Source organism: Nicotiana tabacum, chromosome 1, assembly GCF_000715075.1.
Source record: "Nicotiana tabacum cultivar K326 chromosome 1, ASM71507v2, whole genome shotgun sequence".
NCBI classification, from domain to species: domain Eukaryota; kingdom Viridiplantae; phylum Streptophyta; class Magnoliopsida; order Solanales; family Solanaceae; genus Nicotiana; species Nicotiana tabacum.
In genome coordinates, this window is record NC_134080.1 from 39,678,131 (window position 1) to 39,701,012 (window position 22,882).

The 22,882-nt window shown below is 43.1% G+C and overlaps 1 long non-coding RNA gene across 1 annotated transcript; it reads left to right on the plus strand.

Annotated features, from left to right (window-relative positions):
- Positions 1-3,743: 3,743 nt before the first annotated feature.
- On the plus strand, positions 3,744-4,247 carry LOC142179534 (uncharacterized). Its single transcript, XR_012707992.1, has 2 exons — positions 3,744-3,879; positions 3,948-4,247. It is a non-coding gene; the product is annotated as an uncharacterized LOC142179534 (long non-coding RNA).
- Positions 4,248-22,882: the final 18,635 nt, after the last annotated feature.

The window sequence follows — 22,882 nt, forward strand, 5'->3', positions numbered from 1 at the left end:
TGAAAGTGGTCTTCTCCTGGTCTTCCTCCTCTATTAGGATCTAGTTATAGCCTGAGTATGTGTCTAGAAAGCTTAGCAGCTCGTGCCTGGCAATTGCGTTAGTGAGCTGATCGATATGGGGTAGCGGAAATGAGTCTTTTAGGCAGGTTGTGTTCAAATATGTGAAGTCCATGCACATCCACCATTTTCCGTTCTTCTTTTTCACCATGACCACGTTGGCAACCCATTGGTGGTATTTTGACTCCCTGATGGAGTCATTTTCCAGCAGCTTTTTAACCTCCTCGTAGACTACATCATTTATTACAGAATTGAACTTCCGCCTAATTTATCTTATCGGGGGGTAAAATGGATCGACATTCAGCTTGTGTGTCGCTATCTCCTTTGGGATACCTGGTATGTTTGCATGGGAAAAGGCAAACAACTTTGCGTTATTAGTTAAGAAATGATGAAATTTACCTGGTTCCTGAAGCTTGTGGTCGATGTAGGCTTTCTTGCTGTGGTCGTTATCATCAAGTTGGACGAGGTCAAGGTCTTCTATGGTTGATCCCGTGGCTTCTATGATTTTGGGGTCTTTTATCACATCCTTCCTTTAATCACTGCTCGACCTCGACCCTATTGATTGTTATGCTTCTTTGGCTTTGCCCTTCATTTGTTGGGTGTATGTACAATCCTGGGCGATGTGATAGCATTATCAGGAAGTGCATTGTTCTCTTTGGATGCTGTATACCCCCCATGGGGTGGGAAATTTGATGACTTGGTACAAGGTGGAGGGAATAGCCTTCATGGCATGTATCTAAGGCCAACCTATTATGGCGTTGTACGCCGTGTCCTGATCCACGATGTGGAATGTGGTTTCTAGGGTGATGTCGCCGGCGAGGATGGGGAGTGTGATTTCTCCAGATGTTCGTTCAACTGTATTGTTAAAACTGGTTAGTGTGATGCAGCGTGGCACTATCTTATTCTCAAGTTTCATTTGTGCAAGTAATCGAGGGTGGATAATGCATGCGCTGCTCCCATCATCCACTATAATTCATCTCATATTTGTATCTAATATGCGTAAAGTGATAACAAGAGCATCATAGTGAGGAAAAACCAAACTGTGGGTATCTGACTTATCGAAAATGATACTTTTTTCGAGTTCGTCGTACTGTTCATGAGTGATTGACTGTTTGAGTTTGTGGGTGGTGGTGAACTTTACGCTGTTGATTGATACGTCATCGCCCCCTTCGATGATCATTTGAATGGTTCGAGTTGGAGAAGGTGGTTTAGATGGGCCCTGGTGCTGTTCACGTCCTCGAGCGAAGTTGGCTCTTTCTCGGTCGCTCAACAGCTCTTTCAAGTGCCCCAGGTGAAGCATGTTCATGGCCTCTTGTCTTAGAACGATGCGGTCCTCGATATTATGGCCTCGTTCCTGATGGAATTCGCAAAGGGAGTTTGACTTCCTGGTGCTTGGGTCGGACCTCATCTTCTGTAGCTTCTTCACCTTTGGGTCGAGCTTCTCCAATGTGTAGACTATTTCTGAGGGTGGAACACAACAATTGTGAGCAGATAGTAAGGGAGTCATACCTCTCTCGTTTCGGTGAGTCCCTGTTTTTGGCCTAGATGGGCTTTTGTTGTGGTAAGAAGGCGACATGATGGCGCCTTTGACGTATGGTTGATGTCTTTCTCAGTTGGGTCGGGGACCTACTAGATCCCTTCTATTGTCATTTCTCCGATCCTTTCTGGACTCGGCTTGTACTGAGGTCAGCCGTTGGGTTGGTCCATTTAGGTCGTCTTCGTCAGCTCGAACTTCGGTGCAATAGGCAATGTGTATTTCGTCCCAAGTGGTTGGGGGATATTTCATGAGCCAATGCAGTAGCTTTCTGGTCGCCCTTGAATCACTTCTGTTCGACCCGTTCTAGAAAGCTGCCACAACCATTCCTTCGGATACATTTGGTAAGGTCAACCTTACGCGGTTAAATCGAGCGAGAAAGTCTCTCAGTCCTTCTCTAAGTGATTGTTTTGTAGAAAATATATCATTCACTCTTGTCTCCGGCATGGGCCGTTACGAACCTGTCGTCCATCTCTTCGAATGTTTCAACGAAGCACGCAGGCAATTGTGAATACCAAGTTAATGCACCCCCGGTAAGGTTTTTGCCAAACCTTTTTAATATGATGGAGGATACTTGCTCTTTGGTGAGGTCGTTGCCTTTTACTGCGGTGACATAGTGAGTCACATGATCCTCAGGTCTGTCGTACCGTCATATATTTTTAGGTACAGAGGCATTTTGAAGGTTTTGGGTATGGCATACGGTGCGGCTTCATCAATGTAAGACTGCTTGATAAACCGACCGGTGTCTCTTTTTGGTAAGAGTTTTGGGGCGCTTGGTATTTTGTCTACCCTTTCTTGATGCTCTTTCATTTGGTCTCGAAGCATTTTGTTTTTATTTTCCATATCTTCCATTATCCTTAAGATGGTTGTGAGGGTGTCATTTCTACATCATTAACATTGTCAGTGATACTTGTTGCGAGCAGAGGGGGCCGTCCTGTTCGACTGCTGTTGATGAAATACATATGCTTGCACCCTCCCCGATCACCTTTTGAGCGGGTTTGTCAAGGATGCTGGTCAACGTATTCGTCAGCCAAGTTTCGAGCAGCTTTTCCACCACTGGTGGTGCCACTTTCGTTGTGGACGTGGAGGCTCTTTTACCGTGGGAAGTTTTGATACTACCATGAGAAGGGGTGAGCCCCTTCGCTTGGGTGAAGCATTTGGCGTTACGTCCTCACCCTCCGTTTCAAAGACCTCGTTGATGGTATTTAGGAGGTTGGTGGTGAGATAGGCTACCGCCTTGATCCTTCCTACTCCATTACCTGCCATGTTAGATCTGTTTGCATAAAAAGGTGTGGGGTTTTGTGTTTTTTTAGTTATAGATCTGAAGGAAACTAAAACTTTGACTAAGAAATCCCCACAGACGGCGCCAAATTGTTCGACAAAAAAATAGGAACCTTTACTTAAACTAATTGATTAAAAAGATAAGGGGTTAATCCTAGTTAAAAATAATAATTTCAGATCTAAAATCGGTCTATGGGGGTTACGTAGGACAATGTCAGAACAGATCTAGTGCAATATGTATCAAATGTTCAAGGTCACTAATGAGGTGAGAATAACAACCATTAAATAACAATAAATGACACTAAATGTAAATATGGAGAATGATTCACCCAATATTGAATAAGATGGATGATGCTTCCTTCTGACAATGATGTATGACAAATAACTATGGGAATATTGGATACTTTCTCGGATATGATGTGAAAAGTGTAGAATAAACAACAAAATGAATATCTTTAGAAGGCAAATTACATAAGTTGCCACCTGACTATGTCCCAAGTCCCCCTTACACACTTTTTGTGGACGATAATAATATTACACACGCAACCTTTCTAAAGTGTATCAAGTACACACCTCCTTTGACCAGGTCTAAGCGTGTATAACACAAAATGGTAGAAGCGCGTGGAGCCTGGACAATATAAGTAGACGACTTCTGACTTTAATCAACGACCATAAACAAATCCCAACGACTAATTTTAAAAGAATAAAAGGGCCATTAACCCATTTCTTCTCAAATTGGACCCATATTCACCTTCTTCTTCCTCCTTGAAAGCTTGAAGTTGCAGAAAATTTCTTCTTCTTGATCTTCTTATGCGTTTTTCTGTTGCCAATATTACAATCTTCTTCTATTTCTTCCTTTTCTTTGTCGACATAAGGGTTCAATTTTAGGGTTAGGGGAAATGCATAATCTGAGAAAATTTTATTATTGTGGTGAAGAAGCTGTGGTGATACAGTCATGGAGTGTTGATAATCCGGGTCGTCGATTTTACGGATGTCCATTTTATGAGGTAAATATCAATTGTACTTTCATAATCGATTTTATATTCCTTAATAATTTTTTCTCTTCGATTTTTAGAGGGAAAGTTGCTCGGGATGTAGTTTCTTTGTGTGGCTTGATCCCCAACTCCAGAACACTTGAAAATTGTGATTTAGGGCTGCTTAAGAAGAAGAGGGAATTTGATGCATTATTGAAAGAAAATAGGAATCAAAGAAATCGGAGAAGATTGTGTGTGCTGATCTTAATTGTAATTGTATTGAAGTTGATTGTGTTTGGTAGTTCTAAAGATTGCTATATAATGTAAGAAAATGAATGAAGCTCTTTGGTAGATGTTGTATGCCTTTGTTAGAAATGAATGAAATTTTTTGCATCTGTTAATGTTGTTTTGTTTGTGGTTGTTGCTATGTGACCTAAAAATGCAGATAATAGAGTGCTTACACAGTTATATAGTGGCTGAAATTGCTGCCTAAAATACAGCTCAAATGCTGAAATACCAAAATAATAACACTAAAGAGAAGAATCTGCCCAGAAATTTTCAATTTAAAACACATTTCATCATAGAGTAATGGTGTTCATTATAGTCACCTAATAGTAGCCTGCCTTAACAAAAATATAGGTTGACATCTTAACAACATACCAAAGTAACAGCAGGCTGCCTTAACAAAAGAACAACATTCAATACCCCACTAAGCAGCAGTTCCAAAATAACCTATTAGCAATTCCAAAATAACTTAATAGTCACAATAACAACATTCGATACACAACTACATATATGTGTTCTTGGATGGCTGGGATAATGAACTTGCTTGACTTAGATTGGAATGGATGTAGCAGTTCTGGAATGAGATGCAGCAGTTCTTTCAAGTTGTCTTCTAGTAATGGCTGGTCTACCATTCCATTTTACTCCACTTGTTGGCTTATAGGCACATTCATGAATATCTGCCGAGGACCTCTTTTCACCATCATGAGAAATCACTCTTGGTTTACCTCCACCAGACTGCCAAAACAGAAAATATTTAGTGAAGTTGTTAAAGCAAACAAAATATAAAGTTAAGTTTGAAGTACTTACAGAAAAACTTGTGAACCCACTGCTTGATTGAAACAGCCCGAACCCAGAACTTCTAGTTCCTCTTCCATTACCTCTTCCTATTCCAGGGGCAGAAGTAGTTGAAGCTGAAGGTGTATTACTTCCCCTACCTCTACCAGTTCCTCTTCCTTTGCCAGCATCAACAGGGGCAGTTGAAATTGAAGCTCTAGGAGTAGTTGTTCCTGTTCCTCTTCCTCTGCCTCTTCCTCCATATCTTTCTTTATATGAAACATTTGCAGGAGTAGAATCTGCAGGCCTTGGTTTCTTGGGACAACTCCTTTTGCTGTGTCCATAGCCACCACAGTTTGAACATGTCATCTCCATACCCCTTCTTGAAAGCTTTCCAGACTTAGGATGTGCAGTTTCTTCTCTTCTTCTTTGATCTGCCAGACATCTTTGTAATTGGTGGGGGTTCAATTGGTGGATTGGTAGATGTTAGCCACATTTGAATATGCCTTCATATTAGTGGATTTTTGGTACCAGTGAGATATGTAGTTAATTGACTCAATGTTCTTGAAATGCATAGCAGCAATTGCATGAGCACAAGGGATACCCTTTAGCATCCATGACTTGCATGTACAACTTTGAGCTTACATATTCACACAGTGCTTCAATACCACTCTTAATGAGGTATCCTCAACCTCATAGCCATATTCACCATTCCACTTGATTGTACACCTCACAGACTGGGCCATGTTATCCTGGTACACTTTCATAGCAATTGGGGATATATCACATATCCATGTATCTGTAAACTCCCTCAACTTTCCTATTCTCTCCATCATCTTCACTCTGATTTCCTCCAACATTGTGATGATTGTCTTGTCTCTAGCAGCAGGTATCCAAGCATTAAAGGTCTCACACATATTGTTGTCAATTATATCACATTTCCTATCACAGTTGAAGTATGCTCTGCACCAGGTTTCCTTGTTATACCTCAAGAGGCTCTCACATATCCCATTCCCAAGCATATTCAAGCTATCCAGGTGGAAATCCAATTCTGCCACACATGATGCTCTAGCACACCTGCAGAAGTTGTTTCTCCTCTCTAATCCTCTCTAATCTTTGGACCAGTTTGCTAATATATGTCCGGCACACCACCTATGTTCACTTTCAGGCAACACTTCTGATACAACTTTAAGCAATCCTTGTAACATAAGAAGAATATATTAGTTGCCAACAGAAATAGAAATAAGAAAAATTAAATATTGACAGGAATGAAATCACCTTTTGCATATCAGACATGATAGTGAGATAATTTCCATCTTGAAGCTCCAAGTCATGAGTCACACGTTTCAGAAACCATGAAACTGTTCTCAATCTCTACAATGGCCCAAGCAATAGGGAACATCTGATTGTTGCCATCCTTTGATACTGCTACAACCAGTTGACCCTTACATATGCCTTTAAAAAAGCATCCATCAAGGCCAATTATCCTTCTACAACCGTCGGACCATCCTTTTTTCATAGCATAGAAGCACACATAAAATGAATCCAAGACAATCTTGCCTTCATCTTGATCATGTACCTTCACAACACAAGTTGTACCTGTATTTGTCTGTAATAGAATATATCTATAATGATAGTCTCTTGAACTCAGCATGCACATCACCTATTATCTCCTTCAGAATATTTGCTCTAGCTCTATGGACTGTAGACCTACCAACATACATGTCTAGTCCATCCTTAATGAGTTTCTTTAGCTCCCAAGCTTTCATAGTTAGTTGAGACAATCTAATCCCTATAATGCTTTGCAAGGTATCTGGAGTTGCAAAGCTTGTTTTTATTTGTTCTGTAACACTTGAGGACAGGACAATACTTTTTTACCTTAAAACTGTTGGATCTACCATCTTTGCTTGCAGCCAATAACCATTGACATTTTGAGTGCATGCATTTTACCATTACCCTACCAGGTTCATTAATATAATTTCCAATTTGAACTCCTTTCCGAATTGCATACTTAGTAACAACCAACCTAAAATCATCAACACTCTCAAATATCAGCCCCAAATCCCAAGTTATTTTCTTGATAGTTGGATCAAATATCAGGGCTTTCTTTCTCCTCTTGGCAGACATTTTCTCCTTATATTCTTCATCAAATTCATCTTCAACAACTAATGGAAAACTTTCAGCATCAGAAGACCCAAAATAAGGCTCATCTATCCCTACTAAGCCTTTGTACCTATTTTGATTGCTACCATTTCTTAATTTATCAAAACCAATATCAACCCCTACATCACCCAGGTTAATACCACCCATATCTTTTGGCCTTTCAGACCTTTTCCTCCTATATTTCCTCAGTTCATCCCTACACTCTGCAAATTCTTCATGAACATCAGATCCATAATCATTATCATCAGGAACATGTAAATCTACTCCATCACTCTCATCACTATCAAGATTATCAAAGTCTGATTCATTCTCATTGTCATTGTAAGCACGTGATTTTTGCTTCACGAGCAATCACTCCCAAAGGAAAACAAAAAATAATAGTGACAGATGACCCCGCAGTACAAATTTTTCATGACATGTATTGCTAGTCATTTGTGGGTCTGTCCATTTTTTGCATTTTATCATTATCAAACAAAATTCAAAAATATGTGTCATTAAAAGAAAGTTCAAAATATATATATGCATCGTTCGTTCTAGGTTGTGATTTAACTTACTTAAACATTTTAATTTGGTATGATAATTACGTTGAAGTGCTATATTGTTATTTGTTTTAATTTGTTTTATTATTTATTTTGTTTTGTTATTTTTCATTTTTTTCTCTTTAAATTAGAAAACAAAAGAAAAAGAGTTGAAATCAATTTGGGCCCAAAAATAAGACAAAAACAGGCCCAAACTAGCACTCAAATCCGGTCCAAACCAGGCCTGCCCTGACCACCTCCCGAAACGACGCCGCATCATGCGTCTGATCTGGGCCGTTCAAACTCTCGATCCAACGGCTCAGGATCTCTTTCAGCAACCCATTTTCAAACCCGACCCAATAACCGGTCTGACCCACCCCTCACTTAAACCAAACGACCCCGTTTAACTACCAAACGACCCCGTCTCATTTCTCACCCTCAGATCCAAGCCGTTGAGATCATCTGATCTAACGGCTCAGATCCAATCCCATAGACCATATATAAACCTTCCCTTACACCCACGCCCCCTAAACCAACACCCCACCCCTTCGTCCCCAAGCTCAAACCCGGACCTCCCATTAGAAACCCTAGCCACCCCCGTCTCCCTCGCCATTAAAGCCGGCGGCATGGACGCCGGTGGCCACCTCCTGAACACCCTAGGACCACCGCACTCTCCTGAACGTGGATCTACTATCCATTTGCCTCGAATCACTTTCGTTCGTCTCGAATCTTCATTTGAAGATTTGAGTCGAACCCGAACCTATGCCAAGTTACCCCATCTTCATACCAGACACTCCCCTGACCTTCTTCGTGACCAAACCAAGCTTGGTTTGGTCCGAATCTACCCACAACTCCCTAAAAATCAGATCTGGAGATCCAAAACCTAGAACACTAATAGCCTTGGAATCCGGCCGGTCTTAACAAGGGTTTGAGGTCTAATAGACCTTAATCAAGGTGTTCTCATGTGAGAACACCCTGATTAAAGTTTGTTCGGCCTCAAGAGTTCGAAGTTGAGTCAGATTTGGGTCATTTTGATTTCAAACTCTTTTGGTAAGTTTTCCTTTCTTTTGTTTTAGTTCTAATTAAGTTGTCAGCATGTTTCGTTGTGTTTGTTTGTTATTTTGTTATTTTTCATTCGGATTTCTTCCATCTCTGTTAAAGGCCTTTTTATTTGGTCAATTGTCTTCTGTTTGTGTTCTGAATATACCCTGTGATATGCATGCTCATCAATTAGATTAGTCGTCAAACGAGTTTAATTCATATAAGTTCCCAGTGTTTGAACAAATTTGTCTGAAGTCATTCGGGACTCTATACGTGTTGTTTATATGAACGATTGGACAGCATGTGCTGTCAGATTATATTCCTACTGCCCATACTTTGGTTAAATAAACAAGTGATTAGTACATTTTAACAACAAAAGAGAGAGGGGCTGTCAGGGATTTGATGGGAGTTTTGTTTATTTAAAAGAAGTGAGTGGAAAAACAACGAGGGAGGGGCAATTTTGAGTTGTAAAACAGACTGTAAAGTGTTAAGGTTAGGCTATAAAAGAGGCAGACCTTCCATTAGAAAGGGGGTTCATTTTTTTTGAGTCTGTAGAGATCTTGGGAGTAAGAAAAACCGAAAAGGAAAAACAGAAATAAATTTCAGAACATTGTGAATGAGTATGGTCTAGAAGAAACTGTGCAAGAGTCCAGTTTGATCAGGTTTTCTGTGGGGTTTTGTTTTTCCTGTTGTCTGCCAAGCTTCCTTGTGGTCATTGGATTTCTGTTGCTGTTACATTCAACATTCTGGGCTGTTGTTTCCTACTCTGTTCTTTTTCTGGGATTGTTCATTTGTTGCTCGAGTCCTTGCTGAGCTTCACCATTATTGGCTGATTGTTTGTTGCTGTGTTGTTGCTGTGAATCTGCTGTTGCTGTTGTTTGCTGTGTGCTACTCAGCTGATCTTTTCCTTCTTCTTCTGTTCCTCTACATCAGGTACACAACCAAGGCACTATTAAATGTAATCGGAACATTGAGCATGAATGCAAAAAAGGAAAAGACTTGAAGTTGATTTTCATACATATATTGTTATATTAGATATCATGTATTGTATGATAATTTTCATTCTTGTGTTGACAGTCGAAGCAGCTTGTATGCCTAGTGTATATCAATATAAGTTAGCTAAATGGTAGTTTACATATGTATGCTGATAGGTGATAATATGCTCAATAAGATAGGTTGCATCTCAGATTTTAGTTTACTTTGCAGTATATGTTGTAATGTATGCAAACTGTACATCATGGATTAAGTTCTTCCTTTTTAGATTGATGGTCTCCTACAACTAGTAAACCACCTGTTAAGACAAAGAACATCAAACTTGCAATCTCAACCTCATAAAGGTCGAGTTCAGGCCAAAACAGGCCAAGCCGGCCTGCTTCGAACGAACAGTGGCCCAGGTCTGGCCTATTGCGCATGGGCTAGATTTGGGCCCGTGATTATTTGTTCGGTAGATTGTACACGCAGCCTCACTTCTGATTTTCAAGCTTTTTTATGTTGTTATAGATAACTTGCAAGCACATAATTAACTAGGGCTATCTACTATTTTCAGCTAGTAGAGACAAACGCGACAAGAAACGTAGTTGCTATAGGATATCCTTTTAAAATAAAGACGAGATGAGCCTCGACAAAATAAAGAAAAAACGTACAAATTGCGGGGCCCTCGTTAAATGTATATATTGAAGCATTCAGTCCCCAAGGTGGGTCATTTAGCAAATCTCATGACCCTCCCAGAATAATAACGCGATAGTCTCTTTAAGCGCGTACTTAATAAACCTTACCTTCTTAAACTCGGGTGCACATTTATGTGACCCAAATCCAAATCTCGACGGATTCGAAATGTATTTCTAATCACGGGTACATTGATTGTGACGTGGTTCGAGAGGCATATCCATGACGTCGCAAATTCCTTTTAAAAGTAGAACGAGACGAGCCTCGTTAAACAAAAATGTACACAACTGCGGGGCCCTCTGACTGTATATATATTAAAACACTTAGAATTCGGGACAGGCCGTTTAGCGAATTTTTCGGCCTTTCCCAAAACAACAATACGCTAGTTGCTTTAGGCGCGTCTTAATAATTTATTCTCCTTAATTCGGGTGCACATTTATGTGACCCAAATCCAAATCTCAACCGAGTCGAAATATGTCAACAACCACGGGTGCATTGATGTAGCGTGGTTCGAAATATGTTTTCACGACGTTGCAAGTCTTATAAAATAACAGTAAATGATAAAAGCGGTTAAAAGTTAAATTTTGCACATAAGTTCACTTGTATAAAATCAAATAATCAAGCCGAATATAACAGTTGAACGACCGTGCTAGAACCACGGAACTCGGGAATGCCTAACCCCTTCTCCCGGGTTAACAGAATTCCTTATCCGGATTTCTGGTACGCAGACTGTAATATAGAGTCATTATTTTCCTCGATTCGGGATTAAAATTGGTGACTTGGGACACCCTAAATCTCCCAAGTGGTGACTCTGAAATAATTAAACAAATCCCGTTTCGATTGTCCTTTAATTGGAAAAACTCCCCTGCGCCCCTCGGGCGCGGAAAAAGGAGGTGTGACAGCTCTGGCGACTTTGCTGGGGATCGGTGACCCAGAACCACTGGTTCAGGGTTAAGAATTCGAGCTTAGTGTAATTGTTATTATTTGGCTTTATTTATTATCTGATTTTATTACATGTTTTGAGCGTAATGTGCTAAATGCTGCTTTACTGCTTTGATATTGTTGGAACTGTACATACAAACTGTGCCGAAACCCTTCTCTTCTCTCTTGAGGAGTGCACGCTGGTCGTGACTTCTTTCTGTTAGTGTCATATACCAAAATAGAACGAGGATTCGGAGGAGTTGCAAAATCGGATGGCCTTTTGGTTACCGGTACACAGCTCCCATCCTTGGCCCAAGTCGTCCGCTCGGGTAAGCCAGGTCTAGAACAAATACCCAGGTTATGAACTTAGTATAACAAAGCCGCATGCCGAATCCCTAGTAGGAACATTTATTTGCATCATGTGCATTTGACTTAGGGGACTCAACACAGGGGTTGGGTCCGTCTAGGACTAGCAACCTGATGTGAAAAGACCATCCTGCTGCATCCTGCTTTCTTTATGCATTTACTTGTTTCAAGGCTTGCATGCTGACCGGTTTTTGAATAACGGATAAGGAGATAATTATTTTTGAAAGATCAATACCCAGAAAATGGTTAAAACTCTGCCAGAATTTTGAAAAAAAGAAAGAAAGAAAATGTGTGTCTTATTAATTTGTTTTAGTAAGGGTCTTTGATTCATTTCTAAGAGAAAAATAGCGTGTCTCCAAAATTCGGCTTATGCCTGAACTACGTCAGTTCGATTCTCGCAGGGTGCAAGATACGTAGACAACCCCCATCGGGCTCAACTTGTTTTTCAAAATATAGGTACAATCCAAATAACGAAAGTTTTTAAGGTAACATCGTACTTTTCAGAAACAACCAAAATTTCGTTTTTCTAGAAAAAATAGTGTGTCAATTTGTGTATTTGAGTCCAATGAGTCTGGATCTTTGCTTAATCACCCCAATAAACATGCAGAATGAGCATGAGTCCAAGTTTGCCGGTAACAGTTAGAAGCAAAATCCCCCTGGAAGTGCGATTATGGTGGGAGGATTTGGAAAAGTCAGAGCAAGACAAGGTCAAACTGCACCTGGGAGGTTTGGTTGATTTGTTGAAAGTCAGGCCTCGGTGCGACATCATAAAGGCTTTGGTTACATTTTGGGATCCGGCCCACAACGTGTTCCGTTTCTCAGATTTTGAACTCACCCCAACCTTAGAAGAAATGGCGGGTTACATGGACGTCACTGAAGGTTTGAGACACAAATACCTGATCGCTCCAAGGGCTGTGAATTCACACAAATTCATGGATCTGTTGAAGATAAGCAAAGGAGTCCCATACGCTGAACTGGATAGAGGTTTTTCTACCCTACGATTCATATACCAGAGGTACGGGAGCAAAGGAGGATTTAATGATCCAGAAAGTGGTATTTGCAGCAGGGGAAATCTGGTAAAATGGAATGAGCATAGGCGGTTCGCTTTTATGGTGGCATTTTTGGGCCTTGTGGTGTTTCCCCGAAAAGATAGAAATATCGACCTGAAGGTGGCTGGAATCGTCAAAATCCTGATTACCAACGATAAAAGCATCCTTGCTCCTATGATAATGTCAGAAATATACCGAGCCCTCACGGCTTGTAAAGCCGGAGCAGACTTCTTCGAAGGGTGCAACTTGTTGTTACAGATGTGGATGATCGAACACTTGTGTCACCATCCTCAGTATATGCGCTACATGTCTACAAATGGGGGCTGCATCGAGGGTTATAGCCTAAGGGTTTCAGGTTTCCGATCACCGGGAGGGTTTGAAGAATGGATATCCTATCTCCGGGTTATCACCGCAGACCAAATAAACTGGACTTTGGGTTGGCTTTCTGTGGAAGAAATCATATACATGCCCGCCACTGGTCCTCACTTCCTCTTGATGGGACTCAGGGGTATTCAACCTTATGCCCCTTACAGGGTAATGAGACAGTTGGGAAGATGTCAAGTACTACACCCGGACGAAGATCTCAGCACTTATGCGGTCGAGGTCAGCAGTGACGGCCAATTTCCTGAAAAGACAGTTCGTTTCATATGGAGTGAATGCCAGTACTTGACGGCGAATACCCGGGTAAATGATGTGTCTAGGGGTGAAGTCTCGCCGGCCTATCTCACTTGGAATAACAAGAAGAACATTGCGAAACGGCCCACCAAACGGCCTCACCTCCAAGAATTTGTTGAGTCATCGCAAGAACAATGGGACTGGCTCGCAAGAGAAGAAGGTTACCTGGTTGAAATCAGGAAGCTGAAGCGACAAGTTGAAAGGATTGTATTCGAAAACAACGTGCAAGTCGCCCAAGAGCAGGCTGAAAAAGACAAGCTAGCCCAAGAGAACCAAACCCTGAAGGCCCGCCTTCGACAAGCCAGTAAGAATAACATCAACCGACAGAAGCGCTGCTCCGACGAAAGATTGATAGCCAGTTTGAGGAATCAGGTCATCCAGAGCCAAGAAGAATTAGACCAATCAGAGGCTTGCATAGCAAGGATGAGGGTCAAATGGGCAGAAGGTACAATGGCCCGGAGGAAGCGCCTACAGCAAGTCATGAGGAATTGTGAACTGAGCGTCAAAGCAACAAAGGAAACAAATTCTGCTCTGCAAAAGCGGATCTTCAAGCAAACTCAAGATGCCCAAGCCGACCGAAGACGCTATTACAATGCAATGACAAGGATGGAAAGGCAAATGGATATGTTCCAGGATCAGCTCGCCACCAATGCACAAACGCTAGGATTGAAAAGCCGACAGATAAGGCAATTGTTCGCAGAAAGGGACAACATTCGAGCAAGAATTGACGAAATCGGGCATTACATCTACCTAAAATGTTTGGCATGCGAGCAAACACCTCGGGAAACCCTCATTTCTTCCATCATGGGCTGCGTCCACCGGATTATGAACGAGTTGAAGAGCTTGCAAAGAGACCTTACACCTAGGGCCGCGAAAGGGCCGAAAGATGCCTCGTGGGTCCCTAAGTTGGAAAATTAGTTGATCGAGTCCTGGTCGTTTTGTTTGTTGTTTCCCCATATGTTGTTTTCTTTTCCTCAAACCAAGTTTGAAACCGAGGAGTCTGTACTATTGCTATTTTGTTTGAAGTAATGTGTAATAGCAAATTTTGATAATGAAATTAAGTGACTCCGGAAGAATTTCTATGTGTCTTTACTTTGAGGCAGAACTACGCTTGGTCTGATTCACGCGGGGACGTGATACGTAGGCAATCCCCATAAGATTCGACCGCTTTTAATAAATAAAGAAAAGAAAATGTAAATAAAATAAAACGCAGGGTTTCGCAAAATACTTTAAAGAGACGAATGAGCAAACCAGGATGACGCATGTTGTTTGAAGCAAAACATGTAGAAACGGTTAACTGCCTAGGTGCATTGCATCCTCTATGTGTTATGATTAAATCTGTTAAGCTCTAACGCTAACAAAGTTTGTTGTTGTCTGATATCAGACAGTTAGTGGTTAAAGAATTCTGGCAACACATTCATACCAAACCAGATCCAAAGGACCGGTAGCAACAAGCATGACTACTTCGGAGAATAGCAACGAGGAAGAAAGGCCGATGAGCCAGTTGTTAAAAGAAGCAATGGAAAAGATTGAAAGGATGGGACTAGAAATGAATGCAATGCAACTAGCCCTAGCCAAAACCCAAAAGAGCCCCGAAACACTAGGACACATGCCGGAGTACCCTCACTCTGGCCCTTCCACAAGCCGCCCAAATCCCCTCTATCATCAAGAAAGAAGCCCTCATGATTCCCAAGCTCCACCACCCCATCAACCTCTCCCAACACCCAACATTCCCATTTTTGTGGGACCTACATCAGCCCCTTTGCAGAGAACGACCAGTGAGCCATTGTTTCAGGCTCACGATACCCAATACTATCCCCCTGAGCCTACATTCCATGCACCCGAACCACAAGCTTACAATCCCCGTTTGGAAGTACCGGCAGAGATTGAGAAGCCGGTTAAGGCCCCTGAACAGGATGAAGTGTTGAGAAAGTTCAAAAGCCTGGAGCAATCCTTCAAGAACTTGCACGGGTTGGGCAATCAAGTCAGCGTGTCATACAAAGATCTGTGCCCTTTCCCAGACGTCCAACTCCCGGCTGGGTTCAAGATGCCCAAGTTTGATTTATATGAAGGGCACGGTGATCCCATGGCACATTTGCGGGGATTCTGTAGCAAAATGAGAGGGGCAGGAGGCAAGGACGAGCTTTTGATAGCTTATTTCGGCCAAAGTCTGAGCGGATCTGCACTGGAATGGTATACCAGGCAGGATTTCAGCAGGTGGTACACGTGGGATGATCTGGCGCAGGCTTTTGCAGGTCATTTCCAGTACAATCTGGAGATAGTCCCTGACCGTCTCACGTTATTGAGAACTGGGAAGAAACCCGGGGAAGGTTTTCGCGAGTTCGGGTTCCGCTGGAGAGAACAAGCAGCTAGAGTCGATCCTCCCATGAGAGAGGGAGAGATGGTGGACTATTTTTTGCAGACATTGGATCCAACCTACTTTGGTCACTTGGTGACAACGGTTGGAAAATCTTTCAACGAGGTGGTCAAAATAGGGGTCATGATAGAAGAGGGTTTGAGGTCTGACAAGATCTTGAACTATTCGGCACTCAAGGCCACAACCCAGGCCATTCAAAACGGCACGGGAGGTGCGTTGAGAAGAAAGAAAGAAGAGGTTGCCACGATTGAGGCAGGCAGTTGGTCCAGGGCTGGCAGGCCACGCTACAACCAACCCAGACCTCACAGGTCAGAATACCCATACAGCCCACCACAAAATTTCTATCCACCTCGAGAACCACATTGTTCCTGTACACCAAGCCCAGGCATACACTCAGCCTCCGGTTCGCCCACAATGGCGCGCACCGGCTCCCCAGAACATATATGCACCACCACAAAACACCTACCCTCCACCAAGGGCATATAGAAACCCTTCAGGGGCAGGCTTCCGGGGAAATCCAGATGCTAGGAATGACAGGTTGCGGAAGCAAAGAACCTTCACGGAGCTGGGAGAAACCTACACCGCTTTGTTCCACAAGCTGTGGCAATTGGGTTTGGTTAGTCCTGTCCAGACTCGAGAACCAAATCCCCCACCTCAGAATGTAGATCGATCAATCAGTTGTGAATACTGTTCAGGGATGCTCGGGCACGATACCGAGAAGTGCTGGAAGTTAAGGCATGCCATACATGATCTTATTGACACCAATAAGATCGAGGTCCAGACACCGGAGGCTCCTAACATCAACCAAAACCCACTGCCAGCGCACCACGAAACTCACATGATTGAGTTGGTGTGTGAGGGAGGAGAATTAAGAAAACCCTCACAAACAGTGATGATGATCCAGGCCGCCCCGCAAGAAGTCTTAACCAATGGAGGAACGAGTGTACAGTCGCAGGGAGGAGGCATCAAGCCGGTAGTGATATTGGGAAAGAGCCCGTCCTCCATGACAAGCAAGCCCGAGCCAAGCAAGTTGGTAATACTAGGGATCCTGCCCACACCGGCAGTCGTGTTGAAAGGGGTATGTAGAGAACGGGTGACCACAAAGCCTGTGGTCCAACTGCCGATGATTGACAGCAGGGCTGTGCCTTGGAAATATGAAAAGGCAGTGGTGACGTACAAAGGAAAACAGGTGGAAGAAGTCAGTTGTGAAGCGCAAGGGCTGACTCGATCAGGTCGATGTTTTGCTCCGGTGGAGCTAAGAAAAACCAACCCAGTGGCAACCAAAAAACCTGTGTCCGAGGAAGAGGCCGAAGAGTTCCTGAGGAAGATGAAAGTACATGACTATTCTATGGTCGAACAGCTGAGAAAAACACCGGCCCAGATCTCACTGTTGTCGTTGCTGATCTATTCTGAGGAGCATCGTCGGGCCCTGTTGAAGATACTGAACGAGGCTCATGTACCCAGTGAGATTTCTGTAAACCACCTGGAAACCATTGCCAGCAAGATCTTCGAGGTGAACAGGGTAACATTCTCAGATGATGACCTGCCGATGGAAGGTACAGAGCATAACAAAGCTCTATACCTAGCTGTCAAATGTGAAGACTCGGTGGTAACTCGAGTATTGGTGGATAACGGCTCAAGCGCCAATATTTGTCCATTATCCACCCTGGACCAGTTAAAGATTGACCGTGGATGAATCCTGGAGAATAGCATCTGCGTCCGGGGGTTTGACGGAAACGGAACAACCATTGTGGGGGATGTTGTACTTAAACTGACCATTGGGCCAGTCCTGTTTACCATGGAATTCTAGGTGTTAGATGCCACAGTTTCTTATAACCTGCTGTTAGGACGACCCTGGATTCATGCAGCCAAAGCGGTGCCTTCCACCCTACATCAGACGGTGAAGTTCGAGTGGGAAAGACAAGAGGTCGTGTTGCACGGCGAGGATACAACATTCACCATGGGCGGAACCATTGTACCTTTCATAGAGACCACTGATGACAAAGGTCCTTGGGTCTACCAGATTTTCAATACAGGGTCGGCCAACAAAATTTCTGAAGGAGAAATCATCTCACACCCTAGGGTAGCTGCCGCAACAGTCATGATGGTTTCAGAAATGCTGGGAAACGGATTCGTGCCGGGAAAAGGCCTGGGAGTCGAGCTTCAAGGGATAGTCCAACCTATCTCCCTTCCTAAAAATCTGGAAACTTTCGGATTGGGGTTCAAACCAACCGCAGCAGACAGGAAGCAGGCGCGAAAAATGAAGAAGAGAGTCTGGTTTCTGCCTAAACCAGTACCACGCCTCTCAAGGTCTTTTGTCAAAGCAAGTGCCAAGGGGTCACCGGTCCCAAAGATTCGAGGACCTTTGATCGATATAAATGAAAACCTGAATCAAAGTTTTGAGAGGCTATTTGCGGATGTCAATACGGTGGAAGCTGGAGAAGGTTGCAGCAGAGCAGAGATACAATTTGTGGGGCCTGAGGCCAAGACCAACAATTGGACGGTTACTCCTCTTCCTGTCCGAGGGGAGTCTTGGTAGTAGGCTTTGATTAATGTTTTGTTTGTTTGTTTGTCCGGATTATTCAAGGGTGTAATCCAAATTTTTACTTTCGTTTTTGTAAAAGTGTGAACCCTTTTATCCCGCAATGTTTAATAAAGCTCTTTTCTTTTGTTCCATTTTAATTTTGTTTTGTTCTTTTTCTTTCTGAACAGTTCTCTTTTTACTGGTTCTAATGACATGGCATGCACAGCGGATCTTCGACCTAGTCTAATAAATCAATCTGAAACCGACTCAATGATGCAAGAGGTCGTTTGTGACGATGCATTTGAATGTGACGAAGGTGAAGCCTTCGAAGAAATAAACCGAGAATTGTGCCAATTTGAAGAGAAACCCAAGCCTAACCTAAATGACACCGAGGCTGTGAACCTAGGGAACGCTGATAACGTCCAAGAGACCAAAATTAGCATCCACATTGAGCCGAATGTCAGAGCAGAATTGATCAAAATTCTCAGGGAATTCAAAGATGTTTTTGCCTGGTCATACGATGATATGCCTGGATTAAGCACCAATTTAGTGGTTCACAAATTACCCACTGACCCGGCATACCCTCCGGTCAAGCAAAAGCTAAGGAAATTTAAAACAGAAATGAGTGTAAAGATCAAAGAAGAAGTGATTAAGCAGTTGCAATCGAAGGTCATTCGGGTCACTCGGTATCTCGAGTGGTTGGCCAATGTGGTACCAGTCCCAAAGAAGGATGGAAAAATCAGGGTGTGCGTTGACTACCGCAACCTCAACAAAGCAAGTCCCAAGGACAATTTTCCGCTACCCAACATTCATATCCTGATCGACAATTGCGCTGGGCGCGAGATCAGATCCTTTGTGGATTGCTATGCGGGTTATCATCAGATCCTAATGGACGAGGAGGATGCTGAGAAGACAGCGTTTATTACGCCATGGGGAACCTACTACTATCGGGTAATGCCGTTCGGATTAAAGAATGCTGGGGCAACATACATGCGAGCAATGACTGCTGTGTTTCATGACATGATACATAAGGAAATTGAGGTGTACGTCGATGATGTGATCATCAAATCTTGGCGTCAGGAGGACCATGTGGCAGACCTAAGGAGATTTTTCCAAAGACTCCGAAGGTATGACATCAAGCTTAACCCGGCCAAATGCGCATTCGGGGTTCCATCAGGAAAGTTGCTAGGATTCATCGTCAGTCGACGGGGGATTGAGTTAGACCCATCCAAAATTGAATCCATCCGAGATTTGCCACCGCCAAGGAACAAAACAGAGGTAATGAGTTTGCTGGGTAGACTCAATTACATCAGCAGGTTCATCGCTCAACTCACAGCAACTTGTGAGCCCATATTTCGGCTGCTGAGAAAGGATGCTGCGGTAGGTTGGACGGCAGAATGTCAGGAGGCTTTCGACCAAATCAAAGGGTATCTGTCTAATCCACCCGTATTGGTCCCGCCTAAGCCCGGGAAGCCCCTAATTCTTTACCTGACGGTCTTGGAAAATTCATTTGGTTGTGTGTTGGGGCAACATGACGACACAAGAAGGAAGGAGCAAGCCATCTACTATCTTAGCAAGAAATTCACAGTGCATGAGGTCAAGTACACTCAACTCGAGAAAACATGCTGCGCCCTAACTTGGGTAGCTCAGAAGTTAAAGCACTACCTGTCTTCATATACTACTTATCTCATATCCCGCTTGGACCCATTGAAGTATATCTTTCAGAAACCTATGCCCACGGGAAGGTTGGAAAAGTGGCAAATTCTGCTCACAGAGTTTGATATCATCTACGTAACGAGGACGGCCATGAAAGCCCAAGCACTGGCAGACCATTTGGCAGAGAATCCCGTTGATGAAAAATACGAGCCCTTAAGAACGTATTTTCCTGACGAAGAGGTGATGCATACGAATGAGTCGGAATTACCTGAGGAACCGGGTTGGAAGCTTTTCTTCGATGGAGCTGCAAACGCAAAGGGGGTTGGAACAGGAGCAGTACTCATTTCTGAAACAGGACGGCATTATCCTGTTACGGCTCAACTACGCTTCTGTTGCACCAACAATATGGCCGAGTATGAGGCTTGCATTCTGGGTTTGCGCCTGGCTGCTGACATGGATGTCCAAGACGTCTTGGTCTTGGGAGACTCGGACCTCTTGATACATCAAATTCAGGGAGAATGGGAAACACGAGATCTAAAACTCGTACCATACCGACAATGCTTGCATGATCTGAGCAAGCAATTTCGATCGGTGAAGTTCAAACACATCCCGAGAGTTCACAATGAGGTTGCGGATGCCTTAGCCACCTTAGCATCAATGCTGCACCACCCTGACAAAATGTATGTTGATCCTCTACACATCCAGGTCCGTGATCAGCACGCCTACTGCAATGCCGTAGAAGAAGAAGCAGATGGCAAAACCTGGTTTCATGATATCAAGGAATACCTCAGGATGGGGATATATCCGGAACATGCCTCTGGAGACCAAAAAAGAGCCCTTCGGCGTTTGTCGAATGGTTTCTTCCTCAGTGGGGGAATATTGTACAAAAGAACCCCGGATTTGGGATTGTTGAGATGCATAGATGCCAGTCAAGCAACGACGGTTATGGCTGAGGTACATGCTGGAGTTTGTGGACCACACATGAGCGGGTATGTGTTGGCAAGAAAGATCCTTCGAACAGGGTGTTATTGGCTCACCATGGAACACAACTGTATCACTTTCGTGAGGAAATGCCATCAGTGCCAGATACATGGAGATTTGATTCATTCTCCGCCAACAGAGTTACATACGATGTCAGCACCCTGGCCGTTTGTAGCATGGGGCATGGATGTCATTGGGCCCATCGAGCCAGCAGCATCCAACGGTCATAGGTTCATTCTAGTGACCATTGATTACTTCACCAAATGGGTTGAGGCTAAAACCTTCAAATCAGTAACCAAGAAGGCAGTGGTGGACTTTGTTCACTCCCATATCATCTGCAGATTTGGGATCCCAAAAGTGATCATCACGGATAACGGGGCGAATCTTAATAGCAGCTTGATGAGAGAGGTATGCCACCAATTCAAGATTACACACCGCAATTCCACCCCATATCGTCCTAAGGCAAATGGAGCAGTCGAAGCAGCCAATAAGAATATCAAGAAGATACTGCGAAAAATGGTGGAAGGGTCCAGACAATGGCACGAGAAATTACCCTTTGCTTTGTTGGGTTACCGCACTACCGTCCGGACTTCCATAGGCACAACTCCCTATTTGTTGGTGCATGGAACTGAGGTTGTGATACCAGCGGAGGTCGAAATTCCGTCCCACCGAATTGTCGCTGAAGCCGGGTTGATGATGATGAATGGGTCCAAGCTCGATTGGAGCAATTGAGCCTAATAGATGAGAAAAGATTGGCAGCAGTGTGCCATGGTCAGCTGTACCAGAAGAGAATGGCAAAAGCGTATAATAAGAAGGTGCGCCCCAGGAAGTTTGAAGTAGGGCAGCTGGTATTGAAAAAGATCCTCCCACATCAGGTCGAGGCAAAAGGCAAATTCGCCCCAAATTGGCAAGGGCCTTATATCGTGACCAGAGTATTGTCCAATGGTGCTTTGTGTTTGACAGATGTCGAAGGTAGATGCGTCGACATGGCTATCAATTCAGATGCAGTCAAGAGATATTATGCGTAATTTCTTTAATTATGGCAATTTTTTTGGTTGGTTTGTTTGTATTTGGCATTTATTGGATAATGAGATGACGGAGGCAATTCTTTCTTCTATCCAAACACGTTTAACCCTTGCTTCCCCCTTTGAGCCTTAAGTTATTCTTTCAATACCCTTCTTTTGGAATCACTAATGGGAAAGATATGAAAAAAAAGAAAAGAAAAGAAAAAGAAAAAGAAAAAGAAAAAGACATGAAAAAATGAAAAGAAGGAAAAGGAAAAAAAAAAGATAAAATCACAAGAAATACAAAACCGTGGGAACTACGTTTGACCTGATTCCTCAAAGAGGATACGTAGGCGCCTCACGGCTCGGTCATAGTGTGCATCATAATAAATATAGGATGCATAATGTACATAGTGTGCATCATAATAAATATAGGATGCATAATGTACATAGTGTGCATCATAATAAATATAGGATGCATAATGTACATAGTGTGCACAATATGGCACAATGTGCGTAATGCGCATAGCTCAACATAAGTGTAAAGAAATAAAATTCCCCAAGCAAGAAATCTGGGGCAGAGGTTATGTTTTAAGTTCCAACAAAGATTTGATTCCTAAAGTTGTAGCACATCACCTTCAAGTTGTTTTTATTTTTATAAGCCTTTCTTTAACCCCACACCAAAACCAACATCAACATCCAAAAGACCTCCCGATCAATGTTCGAGAGATGCCAAGTCCGGCGAATAAGGCCGAGAATAATACACTGATCCCCAGCAAAGAAGAGGATCGTAAGACTGGAAATGAATTGATGGTCAAGGGAATCTCCAGAAAGGAGAGACGTATCTACAACACCCCGATTTCCCGAAAGAAATAAAATGAGAGAGTCTTATCGGTGAAGACCTTCACAGGCACCGAGAGGCGATGTAAGATGAGGGATATGAAATGAGAGAGTCTTATTGGTGAAAACCTTCACAGGCACCATAAGGCGCCGGGAGATGAGAGAAATGAGAGAGTCTCATTAGTGAAAACCCCTCG